Source organism: Leptopilina boulardi, unplaced genomic scaffold (assembly GCF_019393585.1).
Source record: "Leptopilina boulardi isolate dan_hultmark-lab unplaced genomic scaffold, ZJU_Lbou_2.1 LbouV2_122, whole genome shotgun sequence".
In the NCBI taxonomy this organism is placed as follows: domain Eukaryota; kingdom Metazoa; phylum Arthropoda; class Insecta; order Hymenoptera; family Figitidae; genus Leptopilina; species Leptopilina boulardi.
In genome coordinates this window covers 1,496,689-1,516,146 of record NW_026137666.1, presented here as the reverse complement: position 1 = coordinate 1,516,146, position 19,458 = coordinate 1,496,689, and positions in this window count along the sequence as shown.

Here is a 19,458-nt window from a genome sequence, read left to right as displayed (position 1 = left end):
GGAGTACTCACACAGGGCTCATCAAAATGTCTCAAGTAGAACGGGTGAGAGATCACCCAGTGGTATGGCCGTGGGCTATTCACAAAATGAGTCGCTGGCGAGTGAGGAGTACTCACTCAGGGCTCATCAAAATGTGTCAAGTAGAACGGGTGAGAGATCACCCAGTGATATGGCCGTGGGCCATTCACAAAATGAGTTGCTGGCGAGTAAGGAGAACTTACTCAGGACTCATCTACAGGTCACAAGTGAAAAAGGTGAGTGTTCACCTAGTGGAAAGTCTGCGCGGCAGACAAAGAAAGTTGGTTGTTCGAGTGAGGAGGACTCACTCCGTATTGAGAGAGGGACAGAGCGTCTTATTGTTTTTGGGACACCAAGCATTAGTGGCTCTGGGACAAATTGTCCCAGTAGTAAAAGGATATTACATCCTACTAGTGGTGTTGGTGTTAGTGGGACTAATAGTGCTGAGCATTTAGCAGCACGTATAGTCCAGGGGAGGGGAGAAGTTGCAAGTAATGCAACGGAATTCCCCGAACCTAATGAGATGATCGATGGGACAAGGGCTGAAAATAGATATTTTTTAAAAGTCATTATCGCGGATCGTCCATATATGGCGTTGTTCGATCCTGGTGCGATGATATCAGTCGTAGGTCCCAAATTGGCGGCTAAATTTCGGGAGAAATTAGAAGCGGTCCTGAGTGCCCTTGGTGGATCAACGAGTACATTAGGAAAGTTGAAATTGTGGTTGACAGTCGACGGTCATTCACAGTCATTTGAATTGAAAGCAATTGATTCTTTGACTCAGGATATTATTTTGGGCATTGACTTTTGCAAAGACATGGACATGGATGTCCAATTGGGCGAGGGCCTCTGGAGAATTAAGAAGGGTGAGTGGCATGAATTTGCGACTCAACTCAATAAGCGTGATCGTGGCGATATTTCTGCTGAGTGTGCAGAAATATCGGAGTTGACCGATGAACAGCGTGAAGAAGTTCAACTAATGGTCAACCAGTTGGTACTACCCCTAACGGCAGAGTTAGGAATGACATCCTTAACTGAACATCACATTCGTTTAAGTGATGCGACACCGGTCAAGCATAGACCACGAAGGATGTCACCCATGATTCTTGAGTGGCTCATAAAAGAGGTTAAAAAGTTGTTGGAGCAAGGGATCATTGAGCGCGCTGCGAGCGATTGGAGCTCAGCGCGGGTGGTTGTCAAAAAAAGTGATGGTACTTTACGGCTATGCTTTGATTACAGAGATCTGAACAAAGTAACCATCAAAGACGCTTATCCGATCCCTAGTGTGGATTTAATATTGGATAAATTACGGAAGGCCAGATATATATCCAAGATAGATCTGAAGATGGCCTATCATCAGGTACCAATGTCGGCGGAGAGTAAAAAGTATACAGCTTTCTCAATTCCAGGCTTAGGGTTATTCCAGTTCAAAAGAATGCCCTTTGGACTAACGAACGCGCCTATGACATTTCAGCGGCTGGTCGACTCTTTGTTCGGTCCAGAATTCGAACCAGTGGTGTTCGGGTATCTGGATGATATTATTATCGTGACAAACGATTATCAGGAATATCTTCATTGGCTGGAAATTGTCCTAAAGAAACTAGCTTCAGCTGGTTTGGTAGTGAACCCGAGTAAATGCGAATTTGGTTGTTCAAGGGTCACGTACTTGGGATATGTCTTGGATAAAGACGGTTTGAGGCCAGATCCGGATAAGATAGCACCGGTTCTGGAATATCCAGTTCCACAAAATATCAAACAACTTCGTAGATTCCTAGGAATGGTAGGATGGTATTCGCGGTTTATCCAGAGGGATAGCGAGCTTAAAATACCACTTTTGCGGCTACTCCACAAGGATAAGAATTGGGAATGGGAAAGTGACCAACAAGAGGCGTTTCAAGAGTTGAAACAGAAATTGGTTTCGGCACCAGTGTTGGCCCGTCCTGATTTCACTAAGCCGTTCACGATTCAATGTGACGCTAGTGACTCAGCGATTGGAGCTGTGCTTACACAGGAGACTGAGGATGGCGAACATCCCATTGTTTATGCCAGTAGAGCATTAACATCGGCGGAACGCAATTATAGCGTTACCGAAAGGGAATGTTTGGCCCTATTGTGGGCAATTCGTAAATTTAGACCATATGTGGAAGGCTCTAAATTCAAGGCCATAACGGATCATAGTGCGTTGAAGTGGCTGAGGAATCTGAAGGATCCTACAGGACGTCTGGCACGCTGGGCATTGGAGATGCAGCAGTGGGATTTCGACATCGTACATAGGAAGGGTGCGAATCACCATGTACCAGACGCATTGTCTCGCATGTTCGAGGAAGAAGAGGCCGAGATAGCGGCCTTCGAGACAATCACAGATCCGTGGTACTTGAAGAGGAAAGAGATGGTCGTGAAGTTTCCGAAGAGGTTTCCTGGCTGGTTGGTCGAAGACGAGAGATTATATCGTCATCGGAATGACCCATTATTACTTCCGATAACTGGCGATGAAGTGGGGTGGAAATTAGTGGTTCCACTTGAGTATAGGGCAGAAGTGCTGAAAAACGCACATGCTGAGATTTCGGCGGGACACTTGGGCATTGAGAAAACGTACCAGCGCGTAGCTCAGGAATATTATTGGCCAGGAGTGTGGCATGATGTTCAGACGTTTGTCAGGCAATGTCCCGACTGTCAACGGTTCAAAGTTTCACAAGAAGGTCCTCAAGGTCTCATGGGTCAGAGGATTGTGGAACGACCTTGGACCGTAGTGGCGGCTGATTACATGGAGTTTCCTCCTAGCAAAAGCCAGAATAGGCACTTGGTAGTGTTCCAAGACCTATTTTCAAGATGGATAGAGGTGAAACCTCTGAGATCGGCGGATGGCAAATCAATTGCCAAGGCCTTCGAGGAGTTGATTTTATTCCGATGGGAAACTCCGAATTTCTTGTTGACAGACAACGGGAAAGAATTCGACAATAACCATCTTAAATCAACACTGGAAGAGTATGGTGTGCGTGATTTGACTACACCACCATATCACCCTCAGGCCAACCCCGTTGAAAGAAGTAATCGTACACTGAAAACAATGATTGCTACCTTTGTCGGTTCTGACCACCGTGATTGGGACAAGCATGTGCACGAGTTCCGTCATGCAGTCAACACGGCAGTCCAAGCGACTACGAAGGTATCACCGGCGTTTCTCAATTTTGGTAGGCAACCTCACCCCGTTAAGAGTTTACGGCGGAAGGTTCAAGAGAAACGATTAGTGCAGCGTATCGATCCTGAAGTCTGGTGTGACAGAATGCGTAGATTGGACGCATTGCGGGATTTGGTGGCTCGTTTTATCGACGAGGAAAGGGAGAAACAGGCGAAGTACTATAATCGAAGTAAACGCGAAGCAACGTTTAGTGTAGGCGATTTTGTACTTTGGCGAACGCACAAGTTATCGAACGCGAATCAGCGGTTTTCAGCCAAGTTGGCTCCCAAGTTCGAAGGTCCGTTCGAAATAATTAGGCGACTATCTCCCTCGGTTTATGAACTCAAATCTGAAGATAAGCGGCGAGTGGCCAAAGTACATGTCTCGGATTTGAAAAGATATATACCTCCTCGTAAATAGAGTCAATTAATGGTTGAGAGTGGTGATTAACGTGTTTTGATTTCAGATTGGATGCCAAAACGTCGACTCAATTTGCCATCAGGGTCATCGCCAAGGAGAAAGATGTGGAGAAGTGGTTGCGGCGCTCGTCGTGGGTGGAGTGGTCGTCACCAAGTGGCGAAGAAGGCGTTGCTGGAGTTCACGCCTCTAGCAGTAGAATCGCGGCTAGACACGATGGAGATGTTGGTCCAGAGAGTGGTTGAAGAACGTCGCATCGTGGCTGAAAATACCGTGGCTCGCTCAGGCGACGAGGAAAGCAGCGAGGTTGTCGCAGGTGCGAATGGACAGGACAACATAGTGGTGGTTGCACCAGCATCCATGGACAAATTTGTGGCCACCGGGGCCGTTCCAAAAGTACCACGTCAGAGGCGTGACCGGTACCAGCTGGAACGTGTCCCCGGTGAGAGTGGCGAAGCATGGGAGAGTAGGCTGGCGGTAGCTGACCTCGAGAGGACGGTGGTTTCAGTGGAAGTAACACCGGAACAGAGTGTCCATCTACTTCGGCTCCGTCAGGAGTTCGAGCTGGAGTATCGCAATCGCAATCCACCCAGTTCGGAGAACTACGTGAGTCGCGTTAGTAGGCCCATTCCTAAACCGTCTGTGTCTCATTTGCCCAAGGACTAAGGAGGCAACAGTGGTAGAGGTTTGTGCCATTGAAGTGGCACCAGCCCCAGTTTCAGCATCCTCACGGATAGGCGGCAAGAAGTTATTGCCGGCAGTCTTGTCCGGTATTATGTTTAAGGGCTTGGATCCCATTGTTACGGATCCAAGAGTAGATCCACCGATGAGATCCTGTTTTAATTGCTGGCAGAGAGGCCATCGCCTCTCTGATTGCCCGAAGGAATGGGCAACATTTTGCAAGAACTGCGGTAGGAGAGGGGAAACTCTGACGACTTGTCCCCGTTGTTCCAGAGTCCACGCAGAGTTTTTGCGGCAGCGTGAGGAAGGCTCACTGTCGCAAACCAATCAGCGGCTGGTGAAGAAGAAGGATTCTTCACCAGAGAACCGTCCTATTCCGGCAGTTCACTCTCGTATTGAGCGGCCCCCACCCCGGGAGGAGAAAGTTGAGGTGGAAGCTCAACTTGTGGCGGCGTCTGGCCTGAGTCTCTTAGATGAGTTGCGTGAGTTGGACCAGCGCCTGGAGGGGGTTCCGCGAGAACTCAAGGAGGAGTTAAAACTTGAGTTCCTCAAGGATCGTCAGAAACGACGCGTTTGAATTAAAGGGAAGGAGATTCCAACGATTTTAATTTTAAAAAAATATGTATTTTTGAAATGATTCTCCTTTCTTTTTTTTTGTAATAAATTTTTGGTTCCTTTTTTTTTTGAACTGTATTTAGAATACTTACTTTCCCCCCTTTATCGTTTTTTGTGATTTGATTTTTGTGGCTCTTTGAGAGGTTGATAGGCGATATTACTGAGAGTAACATCGGCCTAGGGGATGGGATTGTAACGAAGCATTCGTTAGTCGGTTTTTGGTCTTGCTTTTCTATGTGGCAGTCTAATTCAGTTGCTTTCGCGAAATCTGTCAAAGGACTGATTTACGCAGGCGTGACGTACGAACGTTCACGGGGGGCGGCAAATAGGGCCGAATAGTCATTTTCGTAGGCTAGGATTGTCCGTAGGAGTGATGAGAGAGATCGAATCATATTGGAGATCCAAGGACCGGCAGGGGGATCTATCAGCAGTTCGATTACCCGATCGTTATAGAGCGGACGTGCTCTCATTTCCAATCATCTTTTCATATATATTTTGTAATATCTTTGTTGTAATTTTAGCGGTTAAATAAATAGTTCTCTTTGTGTTAATTTGGAGTATTTGATAAGTGTTTTTCTCCTTTGCGGATTTCTTTCCACTACTTGTGAAGTGGCGTCGGTTTTGTGTCAGCTGAGCGTCCTCAAGGTAAGTATGGTTAGTGTTGGCCTGCCTCAACGTCCGGCATCAGATGTTTGTGTCTTGGAGGATCCCCTTGTGAGATTTGTTAGTAAAAAGTACCTTTTGAATTGGCGGGTTAGATGCCAGATTTATTTAATTATAAATTCAAAAACCACGTTACATGTTAATAAATTACATATAAAATTGAAAAATTCAACTTTTTTTATTTTTGATATCGGAGTGGTTTCCAAAGTATTTTCGTCCTCTGAACACGATCACACCATAGATTGACCTGTTTAAAGCAAAAATGCAGTTGTGCCTTTCAAAAATGTATAAATTTAAATGAAATCACGATTTTTATTATCATCTTTAAATTATTGCCACAAGAATACAATTAGAGGCACATCATTAAAAAAGGTCTTAAAAGTTTTGTTTTTTCATCACCTTTTAAGAAATTCATTGAACTTTTTTTTTATCCAACGCCGTAATATATATTTTAATAAGAAGACGTTCAATTGAATTTTTTTTAAAAAGTGCTATCACTCAATCAAACCTTTGTATTTTTAGTTTTAGTGGTGGCACACTAATGGGATAGTGAAAATTTTTTGACAAAATATGTCTGTTAGATATTTCTATAGTAGCTGAAGTGATATTTTACACGCCGCAAAAATAAAAACGTTAAGAATATAAACTTTTTCAAGAAATTCAAATGAAATTTAAGCATTTTTTCACTTTTTAGGGTTCCGTACTCGGTTCGGAACCCTATTAATATCGGTTTTTTTGAAATCGTGTACCCCCCCCCCTAGCGGCCACATAAATTTATCTGGAGGGCTGAAAATTAGTACACATATGTATTTTCGCGTGTAGATTACAGGAAAATTATAGCGAACTTGATTGGAATTGATTAACATAGCGTTGTCAAGGAAAAACCATGAATTTTTACGAAAAATGCCTAAAAATGACTATGTACCCTCCCCCCTAGCGGCCACATCTTTTGACATAAAGAGCTCAAATTTGACACACTTACGTATTTTTACGTGAAAATTACAGGAAAATTATAGCGAACTTGATTCGGATCAATTTAGATAGCGTTGTCAAGGAAAAATCAAAAATTTCGAAAAAAATAATTTATTCTCCCTAGCGCACACAATATTCAACCCAGACAGATCATATTTAGTATACAAATGTATTTTTACGGGAAAAATACAGGGGAAAAAAAGCGGTCACGATTAGAGTTGATGATTAACTTTTTATCAAGTTTTTCAAGAAAAAATGACAATTTTAGGAAAAAAATGTATTTTTCCACCAAAAACGAACAAAATTTTATTTAAAGGAAATTAAATTTATATATTTTAACGTATTTTTACGTGTAGATTACAAAAAAAATATAGCGAGCATGATTGGAGTTGATTATCATAGCGTTGTCAAGGAAAAACCATGAATTTTTACGAAAAATACCTAAAAATGAGTATGTACCCCCCCCCCTAGCGGCCACATCTTTTGACATAAAGAGCTCAAATTTGACACACTTACGTATTTTTACGTGAAAATTACAGGAAAATTATAGCGAACTTGATTCGGATTAATTTACATAGCGTTGTCAAGGAAAAATCAAAAATTTCGAAAAAAATGATTTATTCTCCCTAGCGCACACAATATTCAATCCAGACTGTTCATACTTGCTGTAAAACTCAATTTTTGCGTGAAAAATACAGGGAAAAAATGTAAGCGCGATTGGAGTTGATGATCAATTTTTATCAAATTTTTGAAGAAAAATGATAAATTTCAGAAAAAAATGTATTTTTCCGCAAAAAACGAAAAAAGTTTTTCTACAGTGATTCAAATTTATATATTTTGACGTATTTTTACGTGTAGATTACAAAAAAAATATAGCGAGGATGATTGGAGTTGATTTTTCTGGAATTAATAAACAAATTTTATTTTTTAGATAACTTTCGATTTTTCCTTGACAAGCAGCTACTAGCCTTATATCAATATCTTAAGTTTTATCTCTTTTTGACTTAGAAAGATAAAATTTAATATTCAATATATTTTTAAAATGTAAATACAATAAAAATATTGCGAGTTGAAATAAAATTATGTTTCTTATATTTTTTTAGTAAAATATTTTTTAAAAAATAAAATCGGACAAGTGCGAGTTACACTCGCACTGAAATCGAGGGTTCCGTACTCGAAGCGAACTTATTTGGTATAAAAACAAATGTTTAAAAAATATGTGTTGTATGACAACTAATATAAGTGATACGAAGAGGAACAATTTTCTTGAATTTTACAAAATTGTTCCTTTTTGTATCACTTATAATAGTTGTCATACAACACATATTTTTTAAACATTTGTTTTTATACCAAATAAGTTCGCTTCGAGTACGGAACCCTCGATTTCAGTGCGAGTGTAACTCGCACTTGTCCGATTTTTAACTTATAAAACTAATTGTCAAATAAATATTATGTTCTAATATTGTATATAAATGTTCCTTTGTTTATAATTTAGCAAAAAAAAATGATACCCAAAGTTTTAATTAAAAATAATTCAGATTTTTAAGTGTTCGATTCGAAAATCAGAAAAGTTAAAAGTTTTGTGGATTTGCCCATATATAATATATATTTTATATACATAAGAGAAATATATATATTTTATATTTTAATATGTATATTTTCTCCTAATGAATAAGTAAAAACGACACGTAAAATGAAAAATCCACAGTTAAAAACGTTTGTTTACATTATAGGTCAGCTCAAGGACAACACAACATTAATACAAACATACCACTATTTTAAATGTTATACTTCTTAAAATTCCAATTTTATAATAAAACGAAAATAATATTAATTTATCTATTTCAACTTATTTTATTGCATATTCAGGAGTTGAGTATTAATAACACGTTCTTTCAAGCGACTGTAAATGGTTCGCTCCTCGTGGCGTCTCGCTAGCGCGTCGCCGCGTTTTGGAAAAACACTTATATTTTCAAAAATTATAAATGAATCAATTTGAAAATTTCCAGAAAACTTACTGATATTATGATAAACAAATGTTACACTGGAAGTTTTAATAATTTTAAAGTTCCCTACAGACTTTTTTTCGTCAAAGGTTAGAAAACGCGATTACCGACCGTTCACTATTTATAATTAATTATTATTAAAAAATAAATAATTCTTTAATTTTTTATTATGCTGTCGTCTTCTATGTACCCTAATGAGTGTGTATATGAAATGACAAGTGATTTCATTAATATTTGTCAAAGATACGACGATTTAAGTTTAAAAATTTAATGAAATTCGTGAAAGTTTTTTTTCAGTTTTTTGCATTTAATATCCACGGTTTTTGTCCTATGAAAAAAAGTCAAAGGAAAAAAAGATGCGCCTTTTTATATCAAAGAGGGCAATTCGTTTTAAATAAAAAAATTTCGAATTTCAATTTTTTGAATATTTTGGGTCGTTTGACTGGCTTTAGAGCATCCAGCCGAGCGCTCGGCGAGTTGTTCCTCCCGGTTCCTCAATTTTATCAAAATTTAACAAAGCCTTTAACGAAATTAACAATTTGTTGCAACCTTCATTATTTATTTACAATAATTTGTTTATATCATATAAATTTTGACTTGTTTAATTTTTTGCCATTTAGGGAGTAGGGGAGACGGGGTTTACTTGGCGCACTTTTTACTCTTTGTTGTGTAACTCACTCAATTTTGCTTTTTTTAAAAAGTTATTGTATAGAAAACTTGTTGTAACATCTCAGCTTTAATTTTAAAAAAAGAAAGTTGCAATATATTTAATACTTTTCTTTTTATACCACTTTATTTGAAGCTATGCAAAGCGCGCCAAGCAAACCCGGCCCGGGGTTGCCTGGCGCAGGAGTGAAATTAATTAAATTATGTGATTTAAAGTTTAAACAATATAAGACTTAACAAAATAAGTCTGGTACTGTAATTTTACAATAAAATTATTTTTAAAATTAGAAAATTTCATTTAAATTAAAAGCATTTTCTATGAAATCGTAAAATTATCAAAAAACATATATTTTTTGATAATTAGGCTGTGAATATTTAAAAACCCATTATTCGGTTAAATTTTTTGAAAAGAATTGTTATTGGTGCTTATTAATGTGTAAATTTCATATAATCAACCTCATTTAATCATTTTATTAATATTTAACGAAATTTTCAGATAACCGCGTCACCTACCCAGATAACAAACGTGTCTGGCACGTTACAGGCACAACGAGCGGCGGACCGTGTCCCTGCTGTAACGCACCTTTTGTGCCACCTACTTTATGACAAGACCGACTGTGCCAGCATCGTGCTCGCAATATTCCTGACATATTATCCGGATCTTTTGTCCAGGATATATCTGCCAATAGGCTTGTTTAAATTTCTGTTTTTGAATCTTCATTATAAATAAAAAAGTATTACTTTCACTAATAAAATTAAATAACTTATAAATAAATTAATTTTTATTGATATTTTATTTTTTTGTAGTGATAAGCAAAACAAGTTTGCAATAATTTTTTTATGGTTCAAAATATATAAAAATATAAATAAAAGAATAAATCTAGGGATAAGAGAAAATAACAAGATTTATTAAAAAATAATTCACAAATTTTTAAAAATGTAGAATACTTTTTAAAATATCTAAAAAATCATGAATAAAAAATTTAAAAAGTAAAGTAAATTATCAAAAAGATGAGAAAAATATAAGCCAACAAATTTTTAATAAATTAAGCAGTTTAATAAGTATAAAAATCCTAATAACTTAAGTTTTGTAAAACACACTATAGAAATGTTAAGAAAAGAAAATTCTTAAAATATAAGAAAGTTAAGGAGATTATTCATAAAATGAAGGAGTTTAGAAAATGTAAGAACAAAGCTTTAAAGAACGAAAAAAGCTTAAATTATTTAAAAATGCCCAAAACAAAAACTAAACAGCTTTAAATTTTAAAAAAATTATGAAATGTTAAAAATTGTATAAAATAAAATGTTGTAAGAAAATAAAAGAATTTATAAACAAATATAAAAAGAATCTGAAAATTAAAAAAAATTGAAATGATTTACAGAAATATTTTTAAAAAATTAAAGAAAATGTTATAACAGAACGAAAAACTATTGAAATATAGGAACGATTAGGAAATTTGTAAAAATACAAGAAAAAATGCAAAAAAACTGACTAGAATCTATTAAAAAAGAATAATATAAGGAAAAAGTTATTCAGTTTAGAGAAGGGACAACATTTCTAAGAAATGAAAAAATTATGAAAAACTATAAAATTTATTAAATAAGCAAAGAATGATAAAAAATTATAAAGGAACTTAACAACAAAATGAGAAAATAACGTATAAACACACACAGCACATGATATTTTCTAAATATTTCTGAAATATTCCAATGTAAAGTCCTTGAAATATTGCTGAAATTAGGGAAATGTCCGCCTATAAGTAATATTGCCGTGTAATTTTGCTGAAATATTTCATTAAAATATTATAGAAAAATTCCAACTTAAATGATGCTAAGGATCCTATGGTGTTGAACATGTTAGAAAATAACGATTGACTTCATATTTTAAAAAAGTTTCTAACTTTCTTTGAAATATTTTCTGAATATTGCAGAGTCTTCATTTGTAATATTGCAGGAGTCTTAATGTGTAATATTTCAGCAAAATTTCACGGCAATATTTCTTATAGGCGGACATTTTCCTGTTTTCATCAACATTTCATGAACCTTGCATTGAAATATTTCAAATCTTTCAATCAAATATTCATGAAATGTTTATGAAATATAATGTGATGTGTGGGAAAAAAAGAAAATCCTTAAAAAAATTAAACGATTAACTGAAAAGTTTTTTAAAAATTGTACTAAATATTAAACAAATAAAAATTCATGAAACGAATTGAATTAATTGAATAATAAATTGAAAATTGGATGGAATAAATTTAAAAAAAACTATGAAAACTTTTAATAAAGCTAATAAGTTTGACTTCGAAATATTTATTTTGTCTTACTTTAACAAAGAAATAAATTAATGAATTAATAAAATAAAGATAGATTTAATTATTAATGTTACATTGAGAATTTATATCGATGGCTCCTAAATGAAAACACGTTATTCGCGAGAGCAAACAAAAAACACCCTTATTTACGAAAAACAATAGAAAACTCATCTGAAAATTTTGTAACCTAATTTTCTTAACTTTTGCTATGTTTTTATTTTAAGCCAATATCAAATGTCTAAATAAAGTAATTTAAGGATACAACGTTAGTTTGACACAATATAAACGTTTAAATTAATTTAAATTTTAATGTATCATTCATACTTTAAAAATAACCATTAATTAAAATTGTAACATAGCCTTCAAACAACTGTCATTTTGAATAAGATGTTTTCTATTTGTTTTTCTTAATAAAGTGTTTTCTATCTGCACTCGCGAAAAACGTGTTTTCATTTAGGGGCCATCGATATAATTTACAAGAATAATTTTAGAATTTCTTTTGTAACTTGTTTGCTACTTAAGTTTGATGAATTCGTAAATATAATTAATCATTAGTGAAAAATTTATTATTTTAATGAATATAATATATATTGCATTTAACAATCATGCGATTATACGAATATTCATAATAACACAAAAAATAATAATCATAGAATATCTTGAAAATTATTACAATCTATATAATAATATTCAAAATGTTTGATCTATTTATAATAAAAATAATTAATTCTAAGAAGAATATTTGAATAAATGAAATTTTGAAAAACAATAATTTTAAATAAAAGTATTTTATAGTTCATTTTTAGGACAGAATTCTTGTAAATAAAAGCAAGTGCGTTAATAGATGGGTGATTCTCCAGAAACAGGTCACTTTTGATTCTTTGATTAATTAGTTAATAAATATTATCTAGAATTGGTTTATTTTTTTTTAATTTCTTCATTTTAATGATCTTTAATAAACTCATTATCAATATAATGATATTTTACTTCCCAAAATTTATTTTGTCATCTGAAATATGCTAAAAATATACTTTTGCTCGTTCCACACATGGATTTTGCTATTTTTGAATAAGATTTTTGACATTAAAATTAAAAAAATAAAATTTGTCATTATAGTCATTTTAAAGTATTGCTGAAAAACTGTTATTCCCTAAAAGGGTTTTTAATTTTTCGTCCATTTAAATAAAAAAATGTTTATTTATAATGTTTCTTCGTAAATTTTTTTCTGGATCCGGAGTTGAGAATTTGACTAGTTTTTCGAGGTTTTGCTTGTTATTTTCATTGTAACTAAAGCAATTTTTTGATAAATATGTGTAAAAATCCCAATTGAATAAAAATCAACGGTACTAATTAACTAATTAACTTTTAAATTTATATTATTAAACAATACAATTTGCGTATTTTTATTATGTCTCAACTCCGAACCTGTTTAAAACAATCGTTTTTCAAAATAATTTTGAATTTCAACCTATAGTATCGATAAAAGTAATAAAATTGTATAAAATCCCTAAAGGATTTTTTATTTAGTCCTTAATTAACAAAGTAATTAATGTTTTGCTTCCTCGTGGAGGAAGCTATGTAGTCCTTTCGTTTATAAACTTTTTAAAAATGGTGAAAACAAATTTTCCTCTATATAGAAACATGTTATATGAGATCCTGATCAATTGTCCGGATGTATGTATGTGTGTGTGTATGTGTGTGTGTGTGTGTGTGTATGTGTGTGTGGATCGTTTTTGTGAACACGATATCTTTAACAGGTTTTAATGGATTTGGATAAAATTTGGTAGGCTTATTTAACACATTAATCTCTCAAAAATGACGAGAGGATTTTTAAAAATACCCCCAAAAAAAAATTTTATCGTCTTTTTTCCAAAAAATTTTTTTTAATTGAAAAAATTTTTAAATCGAAAAATTTAAGGTAATATATAATATAATCGTCTTCTTTATGTCAAGATGAATCGATTGATATATATAAAGTATAGATTTGATTGAAATTTAAAGAATTAAAGAAAGTTAAAAAATCAAAAATTCTCATTTTAGCTAAAAAATGATGTGTTTATTTAAATTCATGTTTATATATGAAATAATTTTATACCCTGCATTGAAACGAATGGGTTGGTATATATAAAGTATAGATTTGATTTAAAATTTGAGAATTAATAAAAATTGAAAAATCGAAAATTCATATTTTAGCTAAAAAATTTTGTGTTTTTTTTAAATTCAAGTTGATGAATAAAATAATTGTATTCCTTGCATTAAAACGAATCGATTCGTATATATAAAGTTTATGTTACACTCAAAATTAATTAAAATTTTCTTTATTTTTCAAAAAATTTAATTAATTTAAAACATTTTTAACTCGAAATTTTTTAAATCAATCAATTGAATTGGACAAATTCATTGCTTCCTTCACGAGGAAGCGAATTTTTTGCTTCACACAATGAGGAAGCATAATGTTTATGAAATAAACATAAAGGACCCCCTCCTTGTTTCATTTGTTTCTCAACTCCAGCTCTCTCAACTCCGGCCCCCGAAATTTTATTGAGCATGCGCAAGTTTCGCGCGAGCAGAAACGACACTCAACTACAGGGCCGTCATTCAGCTTTTCAGTTCCCTTGCGTTTAAGAAACTTAATTTTTTTTCTCTATTTTTATAAAAAAAAGCCGAGATAAATTTCTACAAAACAATTAATTTTTGCAAAGAAATTATTGTTTTGTTCTCGAAAAATTAAATATTAAAAATTTAATTACATGTCTGCGCAAAAACAATGGTGCCTGGGGCCCCGGCCGCCCTTGCTACGCTATTGCGCTGAAAGTACTACAATACATATTTATCGTTAAAATTACATTAAAAACGATTTTTAAGCTCAAATATTTATTAGAATCACTTGTTCCAATCATAATTAATAAAAAGGATGCAATAAACATGTATTTTTAAATAATTTTGAAAAAAAAATTCCTTATTCAAAAGTGACCCGTTTCTGGAGAATCACCCAGATCAGTTGGTTAGGCATTAGATTTAGTTTGCGTTCGGTCGCGGTTTCGATTCCCCTTGCGTGCGTGAGATAATTTAACTTTAAGATAAGTATTGTAAATAATCATACTGAATTAAATATATGCATTTCCGTGATTAAATTCCGAAAACAGCTCATTTTTTACTAATGAAATATTTTTGAACACTATTTTTTTAGCTATTTAATCAATGAGATGGTTGATTATCTGATAAAAAAGTTACCAGAGCACATTTTCAAAATGTTAATCAGCACGTGTAATTTTTTTACTGAAATTGTTTAAATAATCATTAAACGTATCTACATAGACGCAGTTTCAATTTTTATTTTAGTAAAAAACATTTTCTGTACTTTAATGGATCGGACCGCGGGCGGCCAGCAATGGCGCGTACATTGCGCTGCTTATGTGCCGGCACGTTGGTCCGATCAATCGGACTGAGGTCCGGCACACGGCCTGCTATTATGCAGGCATTTTGTTATCTGGGTAACCCCGAATGTACTTTTGAAATATTTATTAATTTTTTATAAAAACTGTCAATATAAATCAAAATTTTTTTTTGTTTCTTAATAACAAATCTATAGAACCCAAAACTAAATATTTGAGCTTTTCTAAAATTAATTTTTTAAAGAGATATTACAAAAAAATGAAGAGGTTAAAAAATTACTTTAGAGTACCAAAATCAGTTATTTTAATCTATACTCCACAATAATTAATGAATATTAATGAAATTTTGTAAAAACTTACAGTTCATCAAGTACTTTAACTTGAATGAAGATAAAAATTAATTTAACTTAACACTTTTGAATAAACTCAAGTGTGCCAAGCAACCCCTGCGCCAAACAGTCCCGGTCTCCCCTACCACAGCATTGCTTTTAAACACACGGAGAAAAAAGATTTCTTTTATAAAGTAACTTTTACTACTTTCAGAGTAAAACTGGACCAACTCGAAGTTTCTGCGCATCTCTGGCAATTTTTACTCTAAAAATAGTAAAATTTACTCTAGAAATAGTAAAACTTACTACGGAAACAGTAAAATTTACTACAGAAATAATAAATTTTACTATTTTTGGAGTAAAAATTGCCAGAGATGCGCAGAAACTTCGAGTTGGTCCAGTTTTACTCTGAAAGTAGTAAAAATTACTTTTTCTTTTTCTCCGTGCAGTTTTTACCCTGCGCCACTCACTTATGGTAACAGGAGATCGCTTTTCCTTAACCCTTGCGTGCATGAGCTGAGTATCTCGGAGTCAAACCACTGAAAATCACCTGAGAGTGGTTGCTGGCTTATTTTTAAAAATCTAGTTTTAATATTATGTGAAACTAGATGGATTTCTGAGTTAATTGGAGATAATATTATCGTGTAAATTTTATTTCCTTATAACTTTTCTGGATGCATAAAAAAATTTGGGGCTTCACACATATTTTAATAATATTGATATAATTTACCTGTATTGAGTGTTTGAGTGTTTCATATATTTTTTTCGAAAAAAATGTTTGTAAGGGTTATCAACGAAATCGAGGGTTCCGTAGACGAAGTGAACTTATTAGATATAAAAGCAAATGTTTAAAAAATATAAGTTTTATATGTCAAAAATAATGTAAATGATACGAAGAGCAACAATTTTCTAAAAATTTTTTATAAAATTGTTCCCTTTTGTATCACTTATATTATTTGACATACAAAGCTTATATTTTTTAAACATTTGCTTTTATACTAAATAAATTCGCCTCGTGTACGGAACGTGAGAGTGTAACTCGCACACTTGTCTAATTTTTTTTAGTTTCATTGGAAAGATAAGGTTTTTCCAAAAAAACCTTTGTAAATATAAAAGTGAGACAACAATAAGTTTTCGAGAAAATGTGAAAATCAATCAAAACCAATTAAAAATTTTCCACTATACCTTTACAACCTCTACATGATTTCCATAACAAGCTCTATGAAGAGGTGTGTAACCATCAATATCTTTTACTTTCACTAATGTTGGATCTAAAGTTAACAACTTTTTTAGTTCCTCTAGTTCACCAGATTCAGCTGCTTTTAAAGTCGCTTTTTCGTACAAATCTGCAAAAATCGTACACTTATAATTAATAATAATAAATTACAAGGCAGTTTTTTATCTGTTCAAGCTCATGTGCAAATAATAAGCCCTAATAAAATCCTCATGGGAAATTGAGACAGGATTTGACAAATTTTGGTTATGAAAATTGAATTTAAACACATGTATTTTTTAATTTTTTTTTTAATTTTCCACTAAAATCGATGCGTTTTTTTTTTTAAATAAATAATTGTAAACGAAAGCTGAGGTTTTTTTTTATATGTATATAAATTTTCAGAATGCCGATTTTTTTTGTTTTCGAGATATTTATTTCATTCAATATTACATATTTCGATGTACTTGTAAATAATTTTTTATTAAAAAATATTATATTAGTTAAATTTTTAATTTTGTCATCCGCCATATTGGATCCGACATTTCGAATTTTTAAAAACTGACATCCGATTTGTAATCAGCGCCTGAAACTAGATTTTTCAAAATGGAAGGATTACTCCCACAGTTTTTAACGGATTTACTTGAAATTTGGACTGCAGCTTCAGGGCTCTATTCCTTAGGGTAATACGTAGGATTATTCAAATTGGTTTATGCGTTTCCATTTTACAGCTATTTTTTGAGTGAATTTTCTTTGAAAAATGGCATTTTTGTCATAAATGACATGCCATTTTGACAAAAATCAATATTTTTTTAAAATATCCTACGTAGTTCTTTAGCAAATAAAATCTTCTTTCATAATTCGTTTAAATTTTTTGTCTAGGTGCTCATGGAAAGTAGAAATCCTTCCACCCGTTGAGGCTGTTTTAAAAGACGTGGTTATGGTTGAAGTGATGTAAGGGCTCCATTTTGATAAAAAATATTTTTTTTTCGTTTTAGTATAGGGTCAAACCATTATATTCCGAATAAAGTCGTTTCTGACTAATTTTTAAAAATTATAATACTTTGCAGGAATGATTTTGAAGTTCAATGTTTCCCATTTTTTATAATTAATGAATCACGTAATGAATCACAAAATTAGGTTATTTGACAGGTGAACTTGAATATCATATTTTATATATTATTTCACATCTTTAAATAATTATATCAATTGATAATGATAAATTTATTCATTCTTAATAAATTCCAATAATCTGTTTTTATTTTTATGGTAAATTCTATGTTTTTTTGCATATTTTGTAATGGCTAAAAAGTTGACAGTCTTCAGCACCTCACATACTTTAAATTCATATTTTACAATAAATAATTAAATTTTTAATAAAATTATTTTCATTTCGTGATCTTGATAACTTCAAAATCATTCCTGCAAAGTATTATAATTTTTAAAAATTAGTCAGCAACGACTTTATTCGAAATATAATGGTTTGACCCTATAATTTAATACATGTGTTTTACGTTAAAAAACCCAACATCATTTTAGTGTACCGTTTTCTTAAAATAAATTATTGAAATAGATTCTATTTTTTATGTTGTCTGGATAAAGTTACCCCTTAAAATAGTAACATTGTTTTGTTTTTTTATGAAATGAGAAAAATTATTCATGCGTAAATTATAAAAATATTAAAAAAGGAAGCAGCTACAATTTTAAGGTTTAGAGATTTTAAATCCTTAAAAGATTAGTAAGCATTCCACATAAGCCAATATTGGTTACATTTTGCTTCCTCGTGGACCCGGTAAGAAGCGAAGAATTGAAAAGAATTCAGAATCTGAATTCCTTTGAATGGGTGATTTTACGTTTTTATTCAATTCCTCGATGAAGCAAAAAAAAGTAGAAAAATCTATTCTTCTTAATTGACTTGGCCAAAATGACACAGTCAATTAAAAGGAATAGACATATCCACTTCACTCTCCAAATTTCTTATTCCTTTCAATGCGCTTCAGAAATTTTGATACTGTCGATTGAAAGGAATAGATATTTAAAATTTACTCTCCAAACATTTAATTTTTCTCTATTCGCTACCAAAAATTTGAAAATATGAAACTTTGAGCATTAAGAAGAATAAGAAGTTTGAATTCTTTTCTATTGACTTATATGTTCTGGGAATAGAAAAAAATAGAAAAAATGATTATTCATCTCTCAAACTAGGATTTTCCGATGAGTTGACTCTGAGACTCGAACCCTCGACCATCATAACTCTCAACCGCACTGGGAGCGCCTTAACGCACTCGACCAGGGGAGGTTATAAAAATTTTTGAGAAAATGTCTCTTATAACGAACACATTAAACAGATACTTATATTATTTTGTTAAGTCATCAAACAGCTTTTCAGATGTTCATTATTACAAAGAGTATATTATCGTATATATATATTTTTATGAACATTAATGATATCAATTAATAATTTTGTCAATTTAAATAGTTTTAAATTATTAATTGTGTTAATAAATAAAAATTACAAAATTTTTTCATCTTTACAACACAAAAATGGTATATGAATTTTAATACCTAGTTTTAATGTGAAATTTATTAACTTCGACATTTTAATTTAGAATGACATGGACATGAACTTAAATTTCAATCAAGTGAATTCTGCATACATTCCAATTTTTTCGAAAATAAATTAAGTAACAATGTTGATATAGCAAATTTTTTTAACAAACTAATGTAATTTATACAATGCTAATACTTAATCAGCACTCAATTTTTTACCAGAATTTTCTTAAGCATATGGAAATATTTCCATATAATATAAATAAATAGTTCAGGTCTCATATATTGACTAGTATTATTAAAATTCTATTTTACAGAATATTCAAGTACAAAAATAATTTCCCGGTAAGAGGCGAATAATTGAAAAGAACTCAGAGTTCCAATTCTTTTGAATGGGAGCATTTACGTTTTTATTCAATTCCTCGATGAAGCAAAAAAAAGTA